We start from the raw sequence: 19,166 nt of genomic DNA, 5'->3' as shown, positions 1-19,166 counted from the left end.
GATTTCAAAGAGTGTGTATAAAATATCATGTATACCATGATAACATCTTATGCTGACGTTTTAAAGGCTACAAATTCAAATAGATATACACCTGAAAGAAATGAGGTAATTTAATCCTGTTCTAATTGCTAGTTAGCGTGCCAAAAACCTCGATTCACTTCCAAACCTCTCCACAGTCTTCATATGGAGGGAAAATATATGATGCTGTTGATGCTGATTCGTCTGTCGGATAAAGTTAAGCCTTGAGCAGATCCCTTAGACCCGTATTCACCAACGCGAATAAAAGCTTTTATTTTGTTTTAAAGCTACATAAACCGACATAGCAGTACAGTGTGTATTCACTAACAACATTACCTCGTATAAACGGGTGTTATCTCGGTTTAAAATTTTACCGGAGATTGATTGGTCGGTAAAATGGGATATCTAAGATAATTGCCTTCCAGGATGGCAGCTCGTAGACGGCTTGAATATCCAATTAAAAGAGAAAATCACAGCGACGAGTAATATGATCAAGATTGTGCAATCAATAAACGTCCTAGGTGGATACAAGAACGTGAGTCATATTTCGAGGACTACAACGACACTGATTGTCAGACACATTTTGGGTTATCTAAAGCTTCGGCACGCCTTCCTAGCTCAGATGGCAGCGCGTCGGCCTCTTACCGCTGGATACCGTGGTTCAAATCCCGGTCACTCCATGTGAGATTTGTGCTGGACAAAGCGGAGGTGGAAGAGGTTTTTCTCCGGGTACTCCGATTTTCCCTGTCATCTTTCATTCCAGCAACACTCTCAATTAACATTTGATAGCATCTAGCAGTCATTAACAAATCACTTTGGGAGTGGCGACCCTATCGTAGTAATAGCCTATATATGATTCATTTGATTCATTCATCACAACCCTGACCCCGTCAACGACTGGAAAACAGGTTGTAGGTTTTCCTTTTCAAAGTTTCCACGCTGTCACGGTTATCCATGTTCGAACATAACCTGGAATTCCGAACACATAGGTAGGCCTAAGATGAATTCTTGATTATATTTTAACTATACACGGCTGGCTGACATTTTAATGAAGAAATAAAAAATGCTGTCTTATTTTTGAGTGAAATATGCAATCTGTAGGCTATAATTTGCTTTGTTATTCCCTATTTTGTTAATCTTTCTGCCATCAAATTAAATAACAATTCACTCTCTTGGAAAGTCATATTAGGCTTCTTTCTCCGTTTATGTTTTAGAGTGGACATAATTTATGCAAATTACTTGCAAACCCAGAATGGAATCAAAAACTTGTTTACATTTCGATGTTGGCGGAAGCAGGTAGTCATTTGTTTTCCGTGAGGCAGTGTGAAACATTTGCAGTTCAGACTCAGATTGAAACGAAAGCTTAGTTTTGGTAAACCGAGATAATAAATTCTGTGATGAATACGGAAGTGAGCGTTATCCGAGATAATGGCTTTATCCGAGTTTTGGAAATCTAAGATAACAGCAAAAACAACTGATCCTGGTGAATACGGGCCTTAGTGTTATTCGACAGGAGAAGGTTATATGCCGAAACCGGGTTTCAGCCTCTCCCTACTTCGTTATCGTCAACATCATCCAAGATCCAGACGCGCATGTCACCCATGGGTGGACCCTTTCGGTATTAAAAGCCATACTATGACGAATATAAGAACAAGTGTGAGGACTCCTCAAGTTCAAGCGCGCCCCGCCAGGTAGCACTAGAGTGGGAAAGCTCCACAATACCTATCAGCTGATCTTAGGATTGATGCCAGAGGAAACGTATTACTCCGTAACTGATAAGGTCCGCCTCCGTGGTGTAGTGGTTAGTGTGATTAGCTGCCACCCCCAGAGGCCCGGGTTCGATTTCCGGCTCTGCCATGAAATTTGAAAAGTGGTACGAGGGCTGGAACGGGGTCCACTCAGCCTCGGAAGTCAACTGAGTAGAGGGGGGTTCGATTCCCTCCTCAGCCATCCTGGAAGTGGTTTTCTGTGGTTTCCCACTTCTCCTCCAGGTAAATGCCGGGATGGTACCTAACTTAAGGCACGGCCGCTTCCTTCCCTCTTCCTTGTATATCCTTTCCAAACTGCCCAACCCCCACAAGGCCCCTGTTCAGCATAGCAGGTGAGGTCGTCTGGGCGAGGTACTGGTCCTCCTCCCCAGTTTTATCCCCAGACCCAGAGTGTGAAGCTCCAGGACACTGCCCTTGAGGCGGTAGAAGTGGGATCCCTCGCTGAGTCCGAGGGATAAAACCGACCCTGGAGGGTAAACAGATTACGAACGAACGAACTGATACACCGTCTTTTAAAACACAATGAGTGATTACAATAGAATTACCACGGCAGGGTACAATGAAAAAAATCGTACGTGGAAATAAAAGCTACGGCCTTCATCACACGTTGTTACTGGAGTGTACATGTACACATAACACAACTCCCAGCATAACCCATTAACTATTTCAAGGTAATAGTTTACCTACCAAGTCAATTTGTCGGTACTGGACTTTCGAAAGCCTGCGTGAAGATTTGGCGGGTTGTAAAAATCTCTTGCCGGATTTCCTTCGTTCTGAAGAATAATCGGCACTTTAGATAATGATTAAAAAAAATCTAGGGATTATATCCATCACATGTTGAAGACAACAGCCAGCTCCCGAAGGATGAACTGAATTTTTCCTATGGAATCAAAAAATATTTCAACCCACATCGGTTTTGAGTTCAGTTTTCCATTTACTACTTTCTCTGCCTGGAAAACAATATCACAAACACTTTTCGAACGACTTGTTAAGAAAACATTGTTGCTTGAACCATACTCTTATTTCGGTGAAAAATGAAAATTTTACGGGTCTTAATCTCACTTAAACGGTATTTCGGCAAATTAGGGAAAATATTAGGTACTGCTCCTGGACTTTTAAACCATTCACAACAAAATTATCGGATTTTAATATCAAATCATCAGAGAAATGAATATGACAAATTCTGCTATTACGCATTAACTTAGTATCCTTCCGGAGAATAGCTCTGGGCCATTTTTCAACTTGATTTCTATCCTTCGGTGGTGAAAAAATCGCATATCATCAACTACTCTACCATAGCCTGACTTACAGCCAGGCTCAAAATAGTACGGCATGCTGAACTACTAAACTAATCAAGCCACATAAGATACATGCTTGAATAACACAGCATACAATTAACTGAGTTTATGAACTGAAATCAAAGAAAATTCAACTTATTCATTCATTCAATATCTCGCACAGTAACGTCTGCCTCACTTTTCTATATCCGGCTTGCCGGAACTACTGGATCACGTGTTGGGATACAATCGCTTGCAGTGCTTGCAGTGGCGGGACCACAAACTACCATGCTATAATGGCTGAGTCCTTACACTTGGTCTTATATTCGTCATGGCCATACGATAAAAAATATAAAATAAAATAGTGCTCCATTGAAACCAGTGTAGGTCGCTAGTAGATTACAAATTATGGCCTATTTTATCGATTGGAAAAGTTTCCATATTCTCGTTGTTCAAAAGCGGACTCAGAGAAGCACCACATCGAACCAGTCAGTTCAATTTATGTCTTTTTCACAGGATGGTCTGAGTCACTTCTATAATTCTCATATAAAACAGGAGTGGATGAAATGTCAGTCTCTCATACTGTGTGGTGAAGCAACAAACAAAGGATTCTCGTAACACATGTTGTACAATCATAAGGAGTTCGGTTAGTCATAAAAGTCTTTTATGTGCCGACTGATTTAATGTCCACAACACGTGGTGTATATAAGTCGCTCCATGCTTAAGCAATGCACAGTTTTATGACGCACGTAATGCATAGCAACACAAGCTACTTTCCTTCAACTTCATAAACTTTATGGAAATATAGTGTGTTCCAAAAACTACCTCTTTAGCCTTGCTTGGACGTACAATCTCTTCCTCTCTCCTTTATGTCTCCCCCCCCCCCCCCCCTCTCATTCCCCTTCCCAGCTGGCCTGGTTCTGTTTGAAATAAGTTTGAGGAACTAGTGTTACGACGGATATACTGGTTGTTGGTCGTGGTGGTGATTGCTATTTTAAGAGGAAGTGCAACCGGAAAAAATTTGCTTTACGTCGCACAAACACAGATAGGTATTATGGCGATGATGAGATAGGAAAGGGCTAGAACTGGGAAGTAATTGACCGTGGCCTTAATTAAGGTACAGCCGCAGCATTTGACTGGTGTGAAATGGAAAACAATGGAAAACCGTCCACAGGGTTGCGGACAGTGAGGTTCGAACCCATTTTCTCCCGAATGTAAGCTGACAGCTACCACTTGTTCGGAAATGAAATGTCGTATGGCTTCTAGTGCCGGGATATCCCAGGACGGGTTCGGTTCGCCAGGTGCAGGTCTTTATATTTGACTCCCGTAGGCGACCTGCGCGTCGTGATGAGAGTGAAATGGTGATGAAGACACCACATACACCCAGCCCCCGTGCCATTGGAATTAACTAATTAAGGTTAAAAGCAGCATCCTTTATTAACACTAAACAGAGGGAAACGTGGAAGAAGTCGAAAATTTCTAAGGGGGTGAAAATTAAAGGTAATCAGTGGATCTAATTCGCAATGCCTTACTTTCCTATAAAATGATATAAAAATAAATCAAAATTCCTTGGTGTCGATAACCCCGATACCCTCGGGGTCGGAAAAGAACAAGAGTTGAATAAAGGAGGTTCGGATATGATAGATGAAGGTGAGAAGCCTGACACAAGGAAGTGGAAGCAATGACAAACTCGGTTAGGGGAACAGTGGTCGCCAACCCACGCTCCCAAGTTGAAAGATCCTCGTCCCTCTTCCAGTCGCCTCTTACGACAGGCAGGGGATAGCGTGGATGTCATTCTACCACCCCCAGCCACAGGGGTTGACGGGCCAACTGTCCATGTTCAAAGTATAGCATTCGTACTATTAATTAAGTATATGTTTCTTTTTCCTGGTCTTTCCCCAGTTACCTGGGGTAGGTATTTTGGATGGATTCAGTCCAGTTTTATGGTCGGAAGCCTGATCTCAATGCTATTTGGAGAAATGTGTTTACTATTATGTATTTCTGCGGTGTGTGTAGTATGATGTGTTGTACGTAGATGAAGCTGCATATTGAAATAAGTACAAATATCCAGTCCCCGAACCGGAGGACTTAGCTATATGCAGTTAAATTCCCGGACACGGCCGTGAATTGAGCCAGAGGCTCTCTGAACCTAAGACCAGCACGCTGACCATTTCGGCAAGTGATCAGGCATACTGTTTATCACAAATGTAAAGGATTTTCTTTCTTCATTCCAGATAACTGTTCATATTGCATTTTACACTAGAATATAACCCTGTCTTTCGACAGCCGAAATGACTATACGAGAAGTACGTAATTTAAAATTTGAAATTGTACCGGGAGGTACACCTCAACGCTGCGCATTCAAAATTAGCGCCTAAATTAATTCCTCTATCAATCAAAAGTGGAACTAATAACACAACAAGTTGGAACTTTAATCAGAAGATGTCACCAACGAAATATTATGTAATTTTGTTATTGTGCAGTTTCCTAAACTGAGTGAATTTCTCCTTATTTTGTTTGCCATTCACCAAGAAGTTTAGATGACACTACCAAAAAAAACTATGATCATGCGCCCTGGTGCAAAGTGAAAGAACTTATAATTTAAAGAAGTTTTGTATTTCTAGGTTTTTGTAACTGATTGATGTTCATTCATTTTTGGGTTGGCAATATTTCCCTTTTCTTTCCGCCAATCACTAATTTCTGTAATTAATTTTCAACCCATCACAGGCTTCTTGTTCGAATCTGAGTGCTACCAATAAAATTGAGAGGGTGTGGCTAGTTTAGTCTTGAATGATCTCGAACCTTCCCTGAGGTTTTATAAACTGCGGCTTTTCACGTTTCTTGGCCAATTGATCGTCATCTATCTGAGTGTGTGTGTGTGTGTTAAGCAGGAGGCGGGCGACTCCTTCGTCGGCTGCTAGAACATCTATAAGGTAATGGCCACATAACTTAATTATTTCTTGCTACTCCGCAATTTAATTCGATGGGAAGGTCCGAGTCTTTAATTATGTAAATGTACCTTTCTAAAATGTAACTTTTTTTTTGGCTAATGTAAAATCTTCGAAAGTCTTTAACTGTAAATCGGGGATAGAGAGTGAAGTACCCTCTCGAGCTCCCCTTCATCTTGGTTTGAGGTGCCTACGTTTTGTAACCTTTCGTTTCTGCAATGTATTAAAGTTATTTCCATGCGTGCTACCTCAGTAGTTTGGGAATAGCCCCTGTTTCATCGGCCGAGAGCCCTATAGGTTTTAATTTTTTGGAGCACAGTCTTCGCCTCCATTCAAATTGTACTCGGGCCGTTTATTTAACCTGTTCTTTTTCACTAAGGCCCTGTAGGTTGGGTACTAGATACCTCTGTATAATAATAATATTTCTATTTTTAAATAGTGCCTTGTAAGGCATTGTCTGATTTTCATGCAATGTTGCCTTGAGTGGACTTGAGAAACTGAGAGCCTGTTAGCTCTTTTTCAAGTTTTGTAATTGTAAAGAGTGCCTCTGGGAGGCTAGATATTGTGATTTAGGGAGCAAGTGCTCTTGAATTAGGGGATTTCTGCCCCTCACTAAATAATACCTCTTCCCAGAATTAGTAAAAATCACTAATCTTTTTCCTAGTCTTGTTTCAAGATTGCTTTGTACCTGATATGTTTTTTATGTTCACCAAGTGAAAATTGTTAAGTTGTTGTATTTTGAAAAAAAAAATATATAACCTTCAGTTCAAGTTTTAAATTCATTCTTGTTTCCATAGTTAGACCCATTCAAGCCCGCACCTTCTTTGACCTCTTTCTGCTCCACGGGTAACCCCGTAACAGAAATAAACATATTACTATATCTAATGAATAAAGCTTGCATCCGGGAGATAGTCGGTTCGAACCTCAGTGTCAGCAGCCCTGAAGGTGGTTTTCTGTGGTTCTCCATTTTCATACCATTTAACGTTAAGAATTTCATACTTAGGTTCCGTATTGAATCAAGGACGATAAGTTCCACCTTTTCAATACTATATATATTATATACTATATACTTTCTTTGATGTACATTTTCATACCAGGTAAATGTTGGGGCTGTGCCTTAATTAAGGCCACAGCCACTTTCTTCCAACTCCTAGGCCTTTCCTCTCCCATCGTCGCCATAAGACCTCTCTGTGTAGTGCGACGTAAAGCCAATTTAAAAAATGAATAAATTTTACGTAGAATCGACAGTCATAATTTCTGCAATAGTTTATGTTGATTTTGCTACTTGCATCAAAATGACAATCTCACCTGGCTGAATGAGATTCATTCTATTAACGAAGAATCAAGCATGCATAACTCCACCTTGCCCGGGCATGGAATTACCTACAACGAAGCAGTAGTAATGTTATTGGCTTTACGTCCTTCTACGTAGTTTTTCGGTTTTCGGAAGCGCTGAGGTGCCGGAATTTAGTCCCGCAGGAGTTCTTTTACGTGCCAGTAAATCTACCGACACGACGCTGTCGTATTCGAGTACCTTCAAATACCACCGGACTGAGCCAGAAACAAACCTGCCCGGCGGGGATCAGAAGGCCAGCGCCTCAACCGCCTGAGCCACTCAGCCCGATAAACACACGTACAACGAAACATTCACTATCAATATTTGTTAGGTGTCACTTCCTAAACTCAGCCGTAAGAGTTTTATCTTATGGTTAAGAGTTTTATCTTACGGTTAAGAGTTTTATCTTATGATAATAGATAGAGGCAATATCGCTGCATAGACCAGAATGGCGAGGATTCATTTATTCACTGAGAGAAGGTATTTTTCACTAAACTGTTCAAATATGATGGCGATCGTTATACTGTTCTCGTAACCTGCGTATGGTGCAGGGGCATAACGTTATGGCCTGCAGGGCCTCCAATGCAGACGGGCCCGGGCCTTTAAGAGGCCCCGCAGACTCGTCGCAAAAAATAAAACATAATGGATATCTAGCCTAATGTAATTTTGCACGGAAATGGTGAGGACAGCTTTGTAGAATCAGTCTAAATAGTTTGTTTTACAATTTGCACGTAGAGGAATTGTCATTTGGTTGTGTCTAGCAGCAGTTACTGTAACTGTGTTGATATCAAAATATCATGCTTTAGTAAGAGAATGATGCTTTCTAGATGTGTAGGCATCTGAGATCGTATTTTGCACAAATTTTTCCGGACTTTTAACTTTTATCACACATTTATTCGACAACAATGTATGTAATGCGAATGAGAAGTAGGTCACTTCAGTCAACTTAGTTTGGAACGAGCTCTCTTTGCGTGAATGTAATAATATATTTCCAAACTTTAATTGAACAGTTTTTATTTGATTGTGTTCACATATTATTCTGTGTTCTAATCGAATAAATAATTACAACTGAAACACTGTAGTTATATAGTTACTGAAAATTGAAACCAATTTTAAGTACAAACAACTAAGTGGTGTATGTTTTTTCCTTTACAATTGGCTTTACGTCGCACCGACACAGGTAGATCTTATGCCGACGATAGGATAGGAAAGGCCTACGAGTGGGAAGCTATCGGCCGTAGCTTTAATTAACATACAGCCCCAGCTTTTGTCTAGTGTGAAAATGGGAAATCACGGAAAACCATCTTCAGGGCTGCCGACAGTGGGTTCGCAAAGTTACTCATTCATATCAGTTACAATTGGGATTGTATTAGTACAGCCAATGGCTAAAATTTTAGATGATTTACTCATGTCGTCAGAATTGACTACCTCAGATAGTACGGAACTTCTGTTTAGATCTAGATAGACATCTAGGGACTCACTTTACTTAAGAAGTCGTGAAGAGTGTAATTTCTTCGGTTGACTCACTACTATACACGGGGCATATCAGAATTACTTGGACAAACGGTGGGGACTGGTTCCTGACACCAAAGCAAGAGTATTTACCCTAATTTTTCCCCTTGAATTCCAACTTTTTTCTCAAGTTGACTTTTAACGATCTTACTAATATTCTTGCACTGCCTCCATAAACCTGCCAATTCTTACTAAATTATCCGCCTCTGTGGTGCAGTTGTTCGATTCCCCGTTCTTCCACGAAATTTGAAAAGATGTGCAAGGACTGGAACCGGGTTCCATTAGGGGGCGGGGGTTCGATGCCCAACTCATCCATCCTCGAAGTGGTTAAGCGTGGTTTCACACTACCTAACTTCCGCTTCCTTCCCTCTTCCTTGCCTATCCCTTCCAACCTTCCCATCTCCCACAAGGTGAGGCCGCCTGGGCGAGGTACTGGTCCTCCTCTCTAGTCGTATCCCCGACCAAACGTCTCATGCTGCAGACACTGCCCTTGAGGTGGTAGAAGTTAGATCCCTCGCCAGGTCCGGGCGGGGCATCAAGCCTGGAAGGTAAACGGATTAAAACTGCCACGGTAACTGTTGATTTTTCAATGACACATTACTTGTTTGATATCACCAGTTCATAGAAAGTGTTCTACGCATAACAACTAAGAGAAAATGTATGAAAATATCGTAGCTGAATCTGTAATTGCTTCAATTTATTAGTACCGAGTTCCTCAATTTCATCTTCCCTATATGACATATCTCGGTCAACTTTTGTTACCTTCCGACCCCGACGGTATTAGATTTGCGAAGCCTAAGGAGTTGTCATTTACGCCATTAACGGCTCTTCCCTATCTTTTACAGATACCGATATTCTTCGAACCGTCAGAACTCTCTCATTTCACCACTCTGATTAGTGCCAAGAGAGAATTGTTGCCTTGTTGCACTTCCCATTAAAACGATAATCACTGTACCGGTTGGTACACCTCTACGCTGCAAATTTGAATTTTTTGCCTTAAAGTACCTCTCTACAGGAGAAACCCTCAACTGTAACAACTGAATCATTTATGAAAGGTCTCGAATTTTCCGCGAGGGTATAAAAACTGCTGATTTTCGGGTCTCCGGGCCTCTTCAATAACATCTTGCTTAGAGTGTGGATATGTAGCAGGGGGCGGGAAGCGACTCTTTCTTCGGGCAACAGATCTTCAACAAGGTAATGGCTGTTTAACATCTTTTCTTGCTAGCTCAGCAGTTTAACTCGCGGGGAAGGTTCGAAACCTTTAATATGTAACCCATCTCTTTAAAATGTGAATCCCTTTTCAGTCTATGTAAAAACTACAAATTTCTTCAACTTTAAATCGGGGATAGAGAGTGCTTTACTCTCTCGAGCTCCCCTTCATTTTTGAATTTGAGGTGACTGTTCTCGTAACCGTTTTTCTCTTCCTTCTTAATGTGCTAAATTTATTTTGTATACTAGTCACCTCCATAGATTGGGATTAGCCCCTGTATAATCGGCCTAAGTGCCTCTTAGGTTTTAAAATCTGTATTTAGGAGTGCTAACTCACGCCTCCATTCCTATTGCATTTAGGGCCATTTAAATTAACCTATTATTTTTCGTTCTAGGCCCAGTAGAATGGGTACAAGTTACCCCTGTTTATTTATAAGTATGCCTTAAGGGCAGATAAGTGTAAAGTCTGTTTAGGGCCTTCTGATAGGCTTGAACTATTGAGAGCGGGTCTGCTCTTTCCTAAATCTGATCTCTGTGTGCCTCTAGGAGGCTTAACATTGTAACTTTTTTTGATGATAATAATAAATAAATAAAATCATGAATAAAAATATATAAATAAAATTACTCAAAAACTTAATAAAATTAATAAGCATAATTAACCGAAATGTCCGTAGTATGGGCGCCAGAGTTCACCAGAATGGATCCCTCGAATTTAGATAAGAGCATGATAAACTGTATATCCCAGGGCGTGTACATAATGCTGCGTACTGGTACATCTGCTGCAGGCCTTACCTAACCTCCTGAAAACGACTAATTAGGAAGGAACTGCACCTAGGTTCATCAATAACACTGATTCTAAAATAGCTAACTATATTCTTAACAAATTCCGTGCATGAGCACCTCATCAACATACAACATTATACACACATAAAATATTGCTGGAAGACTCCATATTTACAACAACAACAAAAATAATGAAAATCGTGGGAAAACGAAAGCGAGAACTAAGCTGCTATTTGTAGATGGTCCGATGAACAATGTACATGTATGAAGATAAATACCCTTCACTGTCTCTATATCAATTCGACTTACCGATTCTCATAATCGGCAGTTATCACATCACACAGATACTGTACCTTGTACTACTGTGTTCACATATTTTAACACTTGTTGTAAAGATATATACACACGTCTGTCGATCCTCAACATAAATTTATGGAAAGTCTGAAGCTTTCACCAACATATAATGCTAGGCCGCCACAAGTGCTACCATACTAAATGCGCAAGCACTCTCCACAATCAGCCACTTTCTAAGAAAATAACAAGACTACGCTCCACGAACGTTTTAAGTCCAGTCCATTGCAGCCGTGTCACTCCAGTACCGTGTATCAGCACCACTTCCTTCCCGTACAGTGCGTCAGTTGTAGTTGTAGTTATCTTCTTTCTCGTTCCTTTACAATCACCTTCACAATCACCCTTACAATGTTCCTTTACAATGTTCCAGGTTGCCGCCGTATGATCAACCTTTATAGACATCATCATCCCCCTCCTCTCAGATGATACGTCTGGATTGGTGCTTGCCAGCCAATCATGGGTGGTCCTCTTGTCAAGACCTAGCTCCCAAGAGATAAACAAACTCTGGGGTATATTCCATGATTCACCAAACTTTCCTAATACAACAACAAGCTCATCTCATCAGGCTGGGATATATACATGACTAATGGAATTTCCTGACACAAGTACATCACAACAGACACTGGGGTAGACATATGACTCATTCAAATTACCAGAGTTATTACAGCAATGTTTTCCCACTCGTGCAAAACAAAGTACTCATACCTACATATGTGGATATCTTCCAGCTTACCAATATAAATGGCAAAGTATACAAATGAAATAATAATAATAATAATTAAAATAGAATACTGACAATAATATCTCTAACTTCTACATATAATTCTGGGGTGTGATATATGTACTATCACAACATTGTAATTAGGAGCAAGTGCTCCTTAGTATGATGGGGTTTTCCTGCCCCTTAGTTCAAAAGGTACCTCGGCAAGTTGGGCTTGAAGCTCAAAGTTGTAAGGTGGGGCTTGAAGCCCACGACTTGTAACGAACATTGGACTTGTTCTTTCATTGGGGAAATCATACTTGTACCTGGATTTTGCTTTATGGTAATTTCACCTAGTGAAAATATGTTTAATTGCCTCTAAATTTTGACTTTCCTGGTCTTGCACCTTATTGTTGGTTATTGGTTGACTTGCTGTTATTTGTTGAAGTCTAAAGCTTTGTTAAATCTTGTTAAGTTTTGGCATTTTTGAAAATTTAACCTTTATTGAAATTTTAATTCGCTTTTCGGACTTGTAGTTAGACCCATTCCAGCCCGCACCTTCTTTCACCTCTGCCTTCCACGGATAACCCCGTAACAATCACCACTATCACTGATACCGATATATTTATGTCAGCAACATATCCATAAGGTAGCGTTACATAAAAAGCAATGACATGCTCCAACCCGGTCTGAGAATGTAATTTTAATTTTCTTCTCCTTCTTCTTCTTCTTAATCTGTTTACCCTCCAGGGTCGGTTTTTCCTTCGGACTCAGCGAGGGATCCCAGCTCTACCGCCTCAAGGGCAGTGTCCTGGAGTGCGAGACTTTGGGTCGGGGGATACAACTGGGGAGGATGACCAGTACCTCGCCCAGGCGGCCTCACCTGCTATGCTGAACAGGGGCCTAGTGGGGGAAAGGGGAAGATTGTAAGGGTTAGACAAGGAAGAGGGAAGGAAGGGCCGTGGCCTTAAGTTAGGTACCATCCCGGCATTTGCCTGAAGGAGAAGTGGGAAACCACGGAAAACCACTTCCAGGATTGCTGAGGTGGGAATCGAACCCTCTGTGGTGTAGTGTTTAGCGTGATTAGCTGCCACCCCCGGAGGTCTGGGTTCGATTCCCGGCTCTGCCACGAAATTTGAAAAGTGGTACGAGGGCTGGAACGGGGTCCACTCAGCCTCGGGAGTTAACTGAGTAGAGGGCGTTCGATTCTCTCCTCAACTATCCTCGAAGTATTTTTCCGTGCTTTCCCACTTCTCCTCCAGATAAATGCCGGGATGGAACCTAACTTACGGCTACGGCCGCTTCCTTCTCTCTTCCTTGTCTATCTCTTCCTATCTTCCTATCCGCCCGCAAGGCCCCTCTTCAGCATAGCGGGTGAAACAGCCTGGGCGAGGTACTGGTCCTCCTTCCAAGTTATATCCCCGACGCAAAATCTCACGCTTCAGGAAACTGCCCTTGAGACGGTATAAGTGGGTTCCGACGCTGACTCCGAGAGAAAAACTAACTCTGGGTGGTAAACGGATTAAGAAAGAAAAAAATATTTTGGAAACAGGAGGACGATTAATCGTTGCCCTCGTAAACCGTGTTAAACTTTGACTATGTAACAATAATAAGTTCGTTTGAAGGCAATTCTAAAAGCTCCAACCCATCGTCGAGGAGAAAATTGAAGTAAAACGATCAGTGTGGAGACGGGAAAAATTCTGGCTTAAAGACCTGCACCGTTGCTTTGAACGAACTTCCACTGAAATTCTTTGAGCCGCTGTCTCCCGAGTTGGATTGGATTGCCAACCTTCGCAGGGAGACGGCGTCCTAAGGAAAACGAACTCCTCGTGTTTAAACGATCAGAATCTAACATTTTGTAATACCGTCTCTTACAGAAATTGTTAAACATCTTTTCAAAAGGTGCTCGACCCTGCCAGGATTCGAACCTGGAATCTTCTGATCCGTAGTCAGACGCGTTATCCGTTGCGCCACAGGGCCTACTGGTGACAGCTTGTGTGCGTGTACTTGTAAAAGACTATTCATATAACAGGAATCTGGACTTACCACTCGGCTGTATTTGGCTGCTGGCCAGCTACCATAACCTGCAAGTCTTTAAATAGTTCCAAAAATTGTAAGTACTATGGAGGGAGTTAAAGAGCGTTAATTATATAAATCTTACGTCATATTACATGCAGGAGAGAGATGTGTTCATTACCAATGCTGGGGACCCACCAACCTGTCCTCAGAAATAGGAAAATATCAATACAATCGATCAAGAACCCTTCAAGGTTTTTTTTCTTTTTTTTCTCGGACTCAGCGAGAGATCGCACCTCTACCGTCTCAAGGGCAATGTCCTGGAGCGTCAGACTTTGCGTGGGGGATGATACTGGGGAAGGGATAGACATGGAAGAGGAAGGAAGAGGCCGTGGCATTAAGTAAGGTACCATCCCTGCATTTGCTTGGAAAACCACTTCGAGGATGGCTGAGGTGGGAATCGAACCTCCCTTACTCAGTTGACTCGTGGTACAGCCTGGAATGGAGCTCGGGCCTCCGGGAGTGGCAGGTAATCACACTAACAATTACACCATGGAGGGGGATGCTATTATTATCATCATCATCATCATCTGTTTACCCTCCAGGTTCGGTTTTTCCCTTGGACTTAGCGAGGGATCCCACCTCTACCGCCTCAAGGGCAGTGTCCTGGAGCTTCAGACTCTTGGTCGGGGGATACAACTGGGGAGTATGACCAGTACCTCGCCCAGGCGGCCTCACCTGCTATGCTGAACAGGGGCCTTGTGGAGGGATGGGAAGATTGGAAGGGATAGGGAAGGAAGCGGCCGTGGCCGTAAGTTAGGTACCATCCCGGCATTCGCCTGGAGGAGAAGTGGGAAACCACGGAAAACCATTTCCAGGATGGCTGAGGTGGGAATCGAACCCACCTCTACTCAGTTGACCTCCCGAGGCTGAGTGGACCCCGTTCCAGCCCTCGTACCACTTTTCAAATTTCGTGGCAGAGCCGGGAATCGAACCCAGACCTCCGGGGGTGGCAGCTAATCACGCTAACCACTACACCACAGAGGCGGACATTATTATTATTATTATTATTATTATTATTATTATTATTATTATTATTATTATTATTATTATTATCGTGTTTTTGTGGTAGTTATGCGTGAAAGAAGGTGCGGGGTGGTGAACAGGTCTCAAGCTACGAAAGTAAAATTAATTTAAAATTTAACAAGGTTATATTTTCTTTTCAAAATTAAGAAATAACAAGTACGGCAGGTACAGAGTAGCAAGGCAACAAAAGGTGCAATTAGAGTATTTACAGTATTTGGGCTTCGAGCCCCGAATTCACACTTCTAGGGCAATTAGCCCAACTTTACTCCAAAATAAGTTTTACCAGAGGAGCAGAAAACCCCATTCATGTTCAAGAGCACTTGCTCCAAATTACATAGAAAAGCCTCCTCGAGGCATACAACACTTAATTTTCAAGAAAGAGCCACACGCTCTCAAACTTTAAGCCTCTCAAAGGCCACACCAAACTCCACCTTCAAGTTGTCCTCTCAGGACATAGACACAGGGGTAACATACCCAACCTACTGAGGTCTATTAAATAAAAAAAAGGGTAATGACATGACCTCTAAAATAACAATTTGAGAGGAGGCGATCTCCACTCCTAATGTATTTGTTTCAAAACCTAATTTGGCTCTAGGCCACTGATGCAAGGGCTAATCCCATACTACGGAGGTGACTTTAGAAAAGAAACAAATTTACATAATGTTAAGGAAGAATAGGTTGAGAAAATAAGTTCACCTCAAAACAATATGAGTGGGAGCTCGAGAGGGTTAAGCACTCTCTATCCCAATATGTAGTTTAAAAGATAGAATAGATACAAGTTTCTTTACATTTTAAGGAAGGTTACATAGTGGAAAAACTTCGGACCCGCCCCGAGAGTTAAACTGCTGAGCAAGCAAGAAAAGAAGTAATTAATCGGCCATTACCTGGTTGTTGACTGCCGCCGAAGAAAGAGGCGCTTCCCGCCCCCTGCTATGTACTTTACACACTGAAAGATGGAACAGAAGTGGCCCGGAGACCCTAAAATCAGCAGTTTATATACTCTCGCGGAAAGTTCGAGGCGTTAGGGGAATGAGAACACCCTCCCACAAAAACTTTATTGGCTAACCAAGAAAACCCCTACACAATATGAAGAAGAAACACATAATTGGTGGAAAATTAATTCAAGAAATTCGGGATTGGCTAAATTCAAAACAAGGGGAAAGAAAGGGTTAATATTGCCAACTTAAACAATGACTGAAGGAAATTTAGCAAAGAACAAACTTTTGAAATTAAATTTTCTCCAAAAAAAACAGTTCTTTCACTCCGCACTAGGGTGCACTATTGTTAATCTTCAGTAGTGTCCTCTAGAAGAGAAAGTTCACACTTCTTATTACAAGCAAAACAAAAATACGTCGAAAATGACACAGTTCAAAAACTCCAAAATTTCCAGGTAGTGACATCTTCTGAGAAAGTAGAAAATTAATACCGTAGATAAGGTTCAGATTTCCTCCAGCAGAGGAGTTTCAACTGGCGCAAATTTTAAATAAGCGGCGTGGAGGTGTACCGCCCGGTACAATTATTATTATTATTATTATTATTATTATTATTATTATTATTATTATTATTATTATTTTGAGAATGTGTGTTGGTGACCATGGGACCTCTTACTGAGTCGGCCATTGTTTCCAGCTAGTTGTGCCAGGCTTCTTGATTCTAATATTTCCGTTCTGACCATACTTGATCTATCATTGTTCTCTTCCGACCCTAACGGTATTAATTTCGTGAGGTCTAAGAAATCTTTCAATGTCTTGCCATCCATAACACTTCCATTTCTTTTTCTGAACTTTCTACCTTGGCAACAGAAGGACAACTATTAACCGTCTATACTACTAAGATCGTCTGTAAATGTTTTCTGAAAATCCCACTACCTCATGTTCAAATCGTATTCAGACAATAGGTTGAAGCTATCAACACTCTATAGCAATTCTAACATTTCGTTGGACTCTTTGTCTATTGCATTGCAGACCTCCTGTTGTCCGTTGCACAAAATAGGTTCACTTATTAAAAAGCTACGCGACCCTGCCAGGATTCGAACCTGGAATCTTCTGATCCGTAGTCAGACGCGTTATCCGTTGCGCCACAGGGCCTCTTGTATTTCGGTAGTATGATAATGTTTGTAAGCAACTATTTGTGTAACAGAAATTCGGACTTTGAGCTATCTGTTGTGTCTGGCTGCTGGCCAGCTACTATCACTGCACACCATTCCTGTGATAGACTGCTGGACCTTGTAATGTAATGATCCAGGAATGTATTACTTCGACTATCTTTGTACTCTTTTTCCTGTTTACCATTATCCTCCAAATATGAATAGGACCGAGCGAGCTGTGAGCTTGCACTCAAGACATGGTGGGTTTGAACCTCACTGTCGGTAGCCCTGAGGATGGTTTTCTGTGATTTCCCATTTCACCCCAGGAAAATGTTGGGGCTGCGCCTCAACTAAGGCCACGGCTGCTCCCTTCCTTCTTCCTTGTCTATCCCTTCCAATCTTAACATCACCCCGCAAGGCCACTGTTCAGCATAGCAGGTGAGGCCGCCTGGACAAGGTACTGGTCATCCTCCCCAGTTGTATCCCCAGACCCAGAGTCTGAAGCTCCAGGACACTGCCCTTGAGGCGGTAAAGGTGGGATCCCTCGCTGAGTCCGAGGGAAAAACCGACCTTGGAGGGTAAACAGATAAAGAAGAAGAAAAATCCTTAGGAATATCTTTGGCCCAGTATGCATGGAAGGAGTGTGGATGAAAAGGAGGTCTCCTCTGAATTATACCAGCATTCTGAGAAAATATCAGACACTATTAGAAAATGACGACTGATATATTCTTCTTCTTCTCCTTCTTCTTCTTCTTAATCTGTTTAGCCTCCAGGGTTGGCTTTTCCCTCGGACTCAGCGAGGGATCCCATCTCTACCGCCTCAAGAGCAGAGTCCTGGAGCTTCAGACTCTGGGTCGGGGGATACAACTGGGGAGGATGACCAGTGCCTCGCCCAGGCGGCCTCAGCTGCTATCCTGAACAGGGGCCTCGGTGGGGGATGGGAAGTTTGGAAGGGATAGACAAGGAAGAGGGAAGGAAGTGTCCGTGGCCTTAAGTTAGGAGAAGTGGGAAACCACGGAGAACTACTTCCAGGATGGCTGAGGTGGGAATCAAACCCACCTCTACTCAGTTGACCTTCCGAGGCTGAGTGGATCCCGTTCCAGAACTCGTGGAACGGGGCAGAGTCGGGAATCGAACCCGGGCCTCCGGGGGTGGCAGCTAATCACGCTAACCACTACACCACAGAGGCGGACCTCAGATATTTTCATAGTAGAAAAAGAGGTTGTTTGTCGTCTTTACACTTTCTACACTTAATTTCACTATCGAACACGTCTTTTTAAAAAGTACACCTTTTAGTAACTCTCTTCGGGGCAAGTACTGCGTAGAGGAGGTGACAAATTCCGTCGTTCACTTCAGAAGTGCCACAGACGATGATTTTTTGTACCTGAGGGCTCCTCGATCTTGAAAACGAATAAGACACAATGTTGGACTTTGAGTAGCTGGAGAAGAGATGTTCTAAACAGCCTTTACAGTCTGTCTATTCTTTTGCCACACGAATCATGTCATTTTATTCCGCTTGGCGTCTTAGGTAGCTGAAGAAGAGCTCGATGTCATCGCTTGTTAGGTTCTTCGTCAATGCATAATGCAAATGTATACTTATGAGGTATTTCACGCAGGCCACAGCGGATTGGGTAGTCAAGATCTATGCCTGATACATTTCCCTCATGAATCTTTTTTACTAACTGAATGCATTTGAATTTTCTTAATATATGACAGGAAATCATCAATTAGCCTTCAGTACTAAAAGATGCGCTGTTGTTCTCATTTCTGGAATGTGTCCCATGTGAGGTGTTGCAGGCCGGCCCCGTGGTGTAGGGATAGCGTTCCTGTCTCTCGCCCGGAGGCCCCGGTTTCGATTCCCGGTCAGGTGAGGGATTTTTCTCTCGACCTGAGGACTGGTTCGAGGTCCACTCAGCCTACGTGATTAGAACTGAGGAGCTATCTGACGGTGAGATGGCGGCCCCGGTCTCGAAAGCCCAGAATAACGGCCGAGAGGATGCGTCGTGCTGACCACACGGCTCCTCGTAATCTGCAGGCCTTCGGGCTGAGCAGCGGTCGCTGGGCAAGCCAAAGCC

At 42.4% G+C, this 19,166-nt stretch overlaps 2 non-coding genes across 2 annotated transcripts; both read right to left on the bottom strand.

Annotated features, from left to right (window-relative positions):
• Nucleotides 1-13,810: 13,810 nt before the first annotated feature.
• TRNAR-ACG (transfer RNA arginine (anticodon ACG)) lies at nucleotides 13,811-13,883 on the bottom strand. Its single transcript has one exon. It is a non-coding gene; the product is annotated as a tRNA-Arg (tRNA).
• Nucleotides 13,884-17,019: 3,136 nt separating this feature from the next.
• TRNAR-ACG (transfer RNA arginine (anticodon ACG)) lies at nucleotides 17,020-17,092 on the bottom strand. Its single transcript has one exon. It is a non-coding gene; the product is annotated as a tRNA-Arg (tRNA).
• Between the last annotated feature and the right edge of the window lie 2,074 nt (nucleotides 17,093-19,166).

This window comes from Anabrus simplex, chromosome 3 (genome assembly GCF_040414725.1).
Source record: "Anabrus simplex isolate iqAnaSimp1 chromosome 3, ASM4041472v1, whole genome shotgun sequence".
Lineage (NCBI taxonomy): Eukaryota > Metazoa > Arthropoda > Insecta > Orthoptera > Tettigoniidae > Anabrus > Anabrus simplex.
The sequence above is the reverse complement of the archived record's forward strand: the minus strand, read 5'-3'. Positions and strand labels throughout refer to the sequence as shown.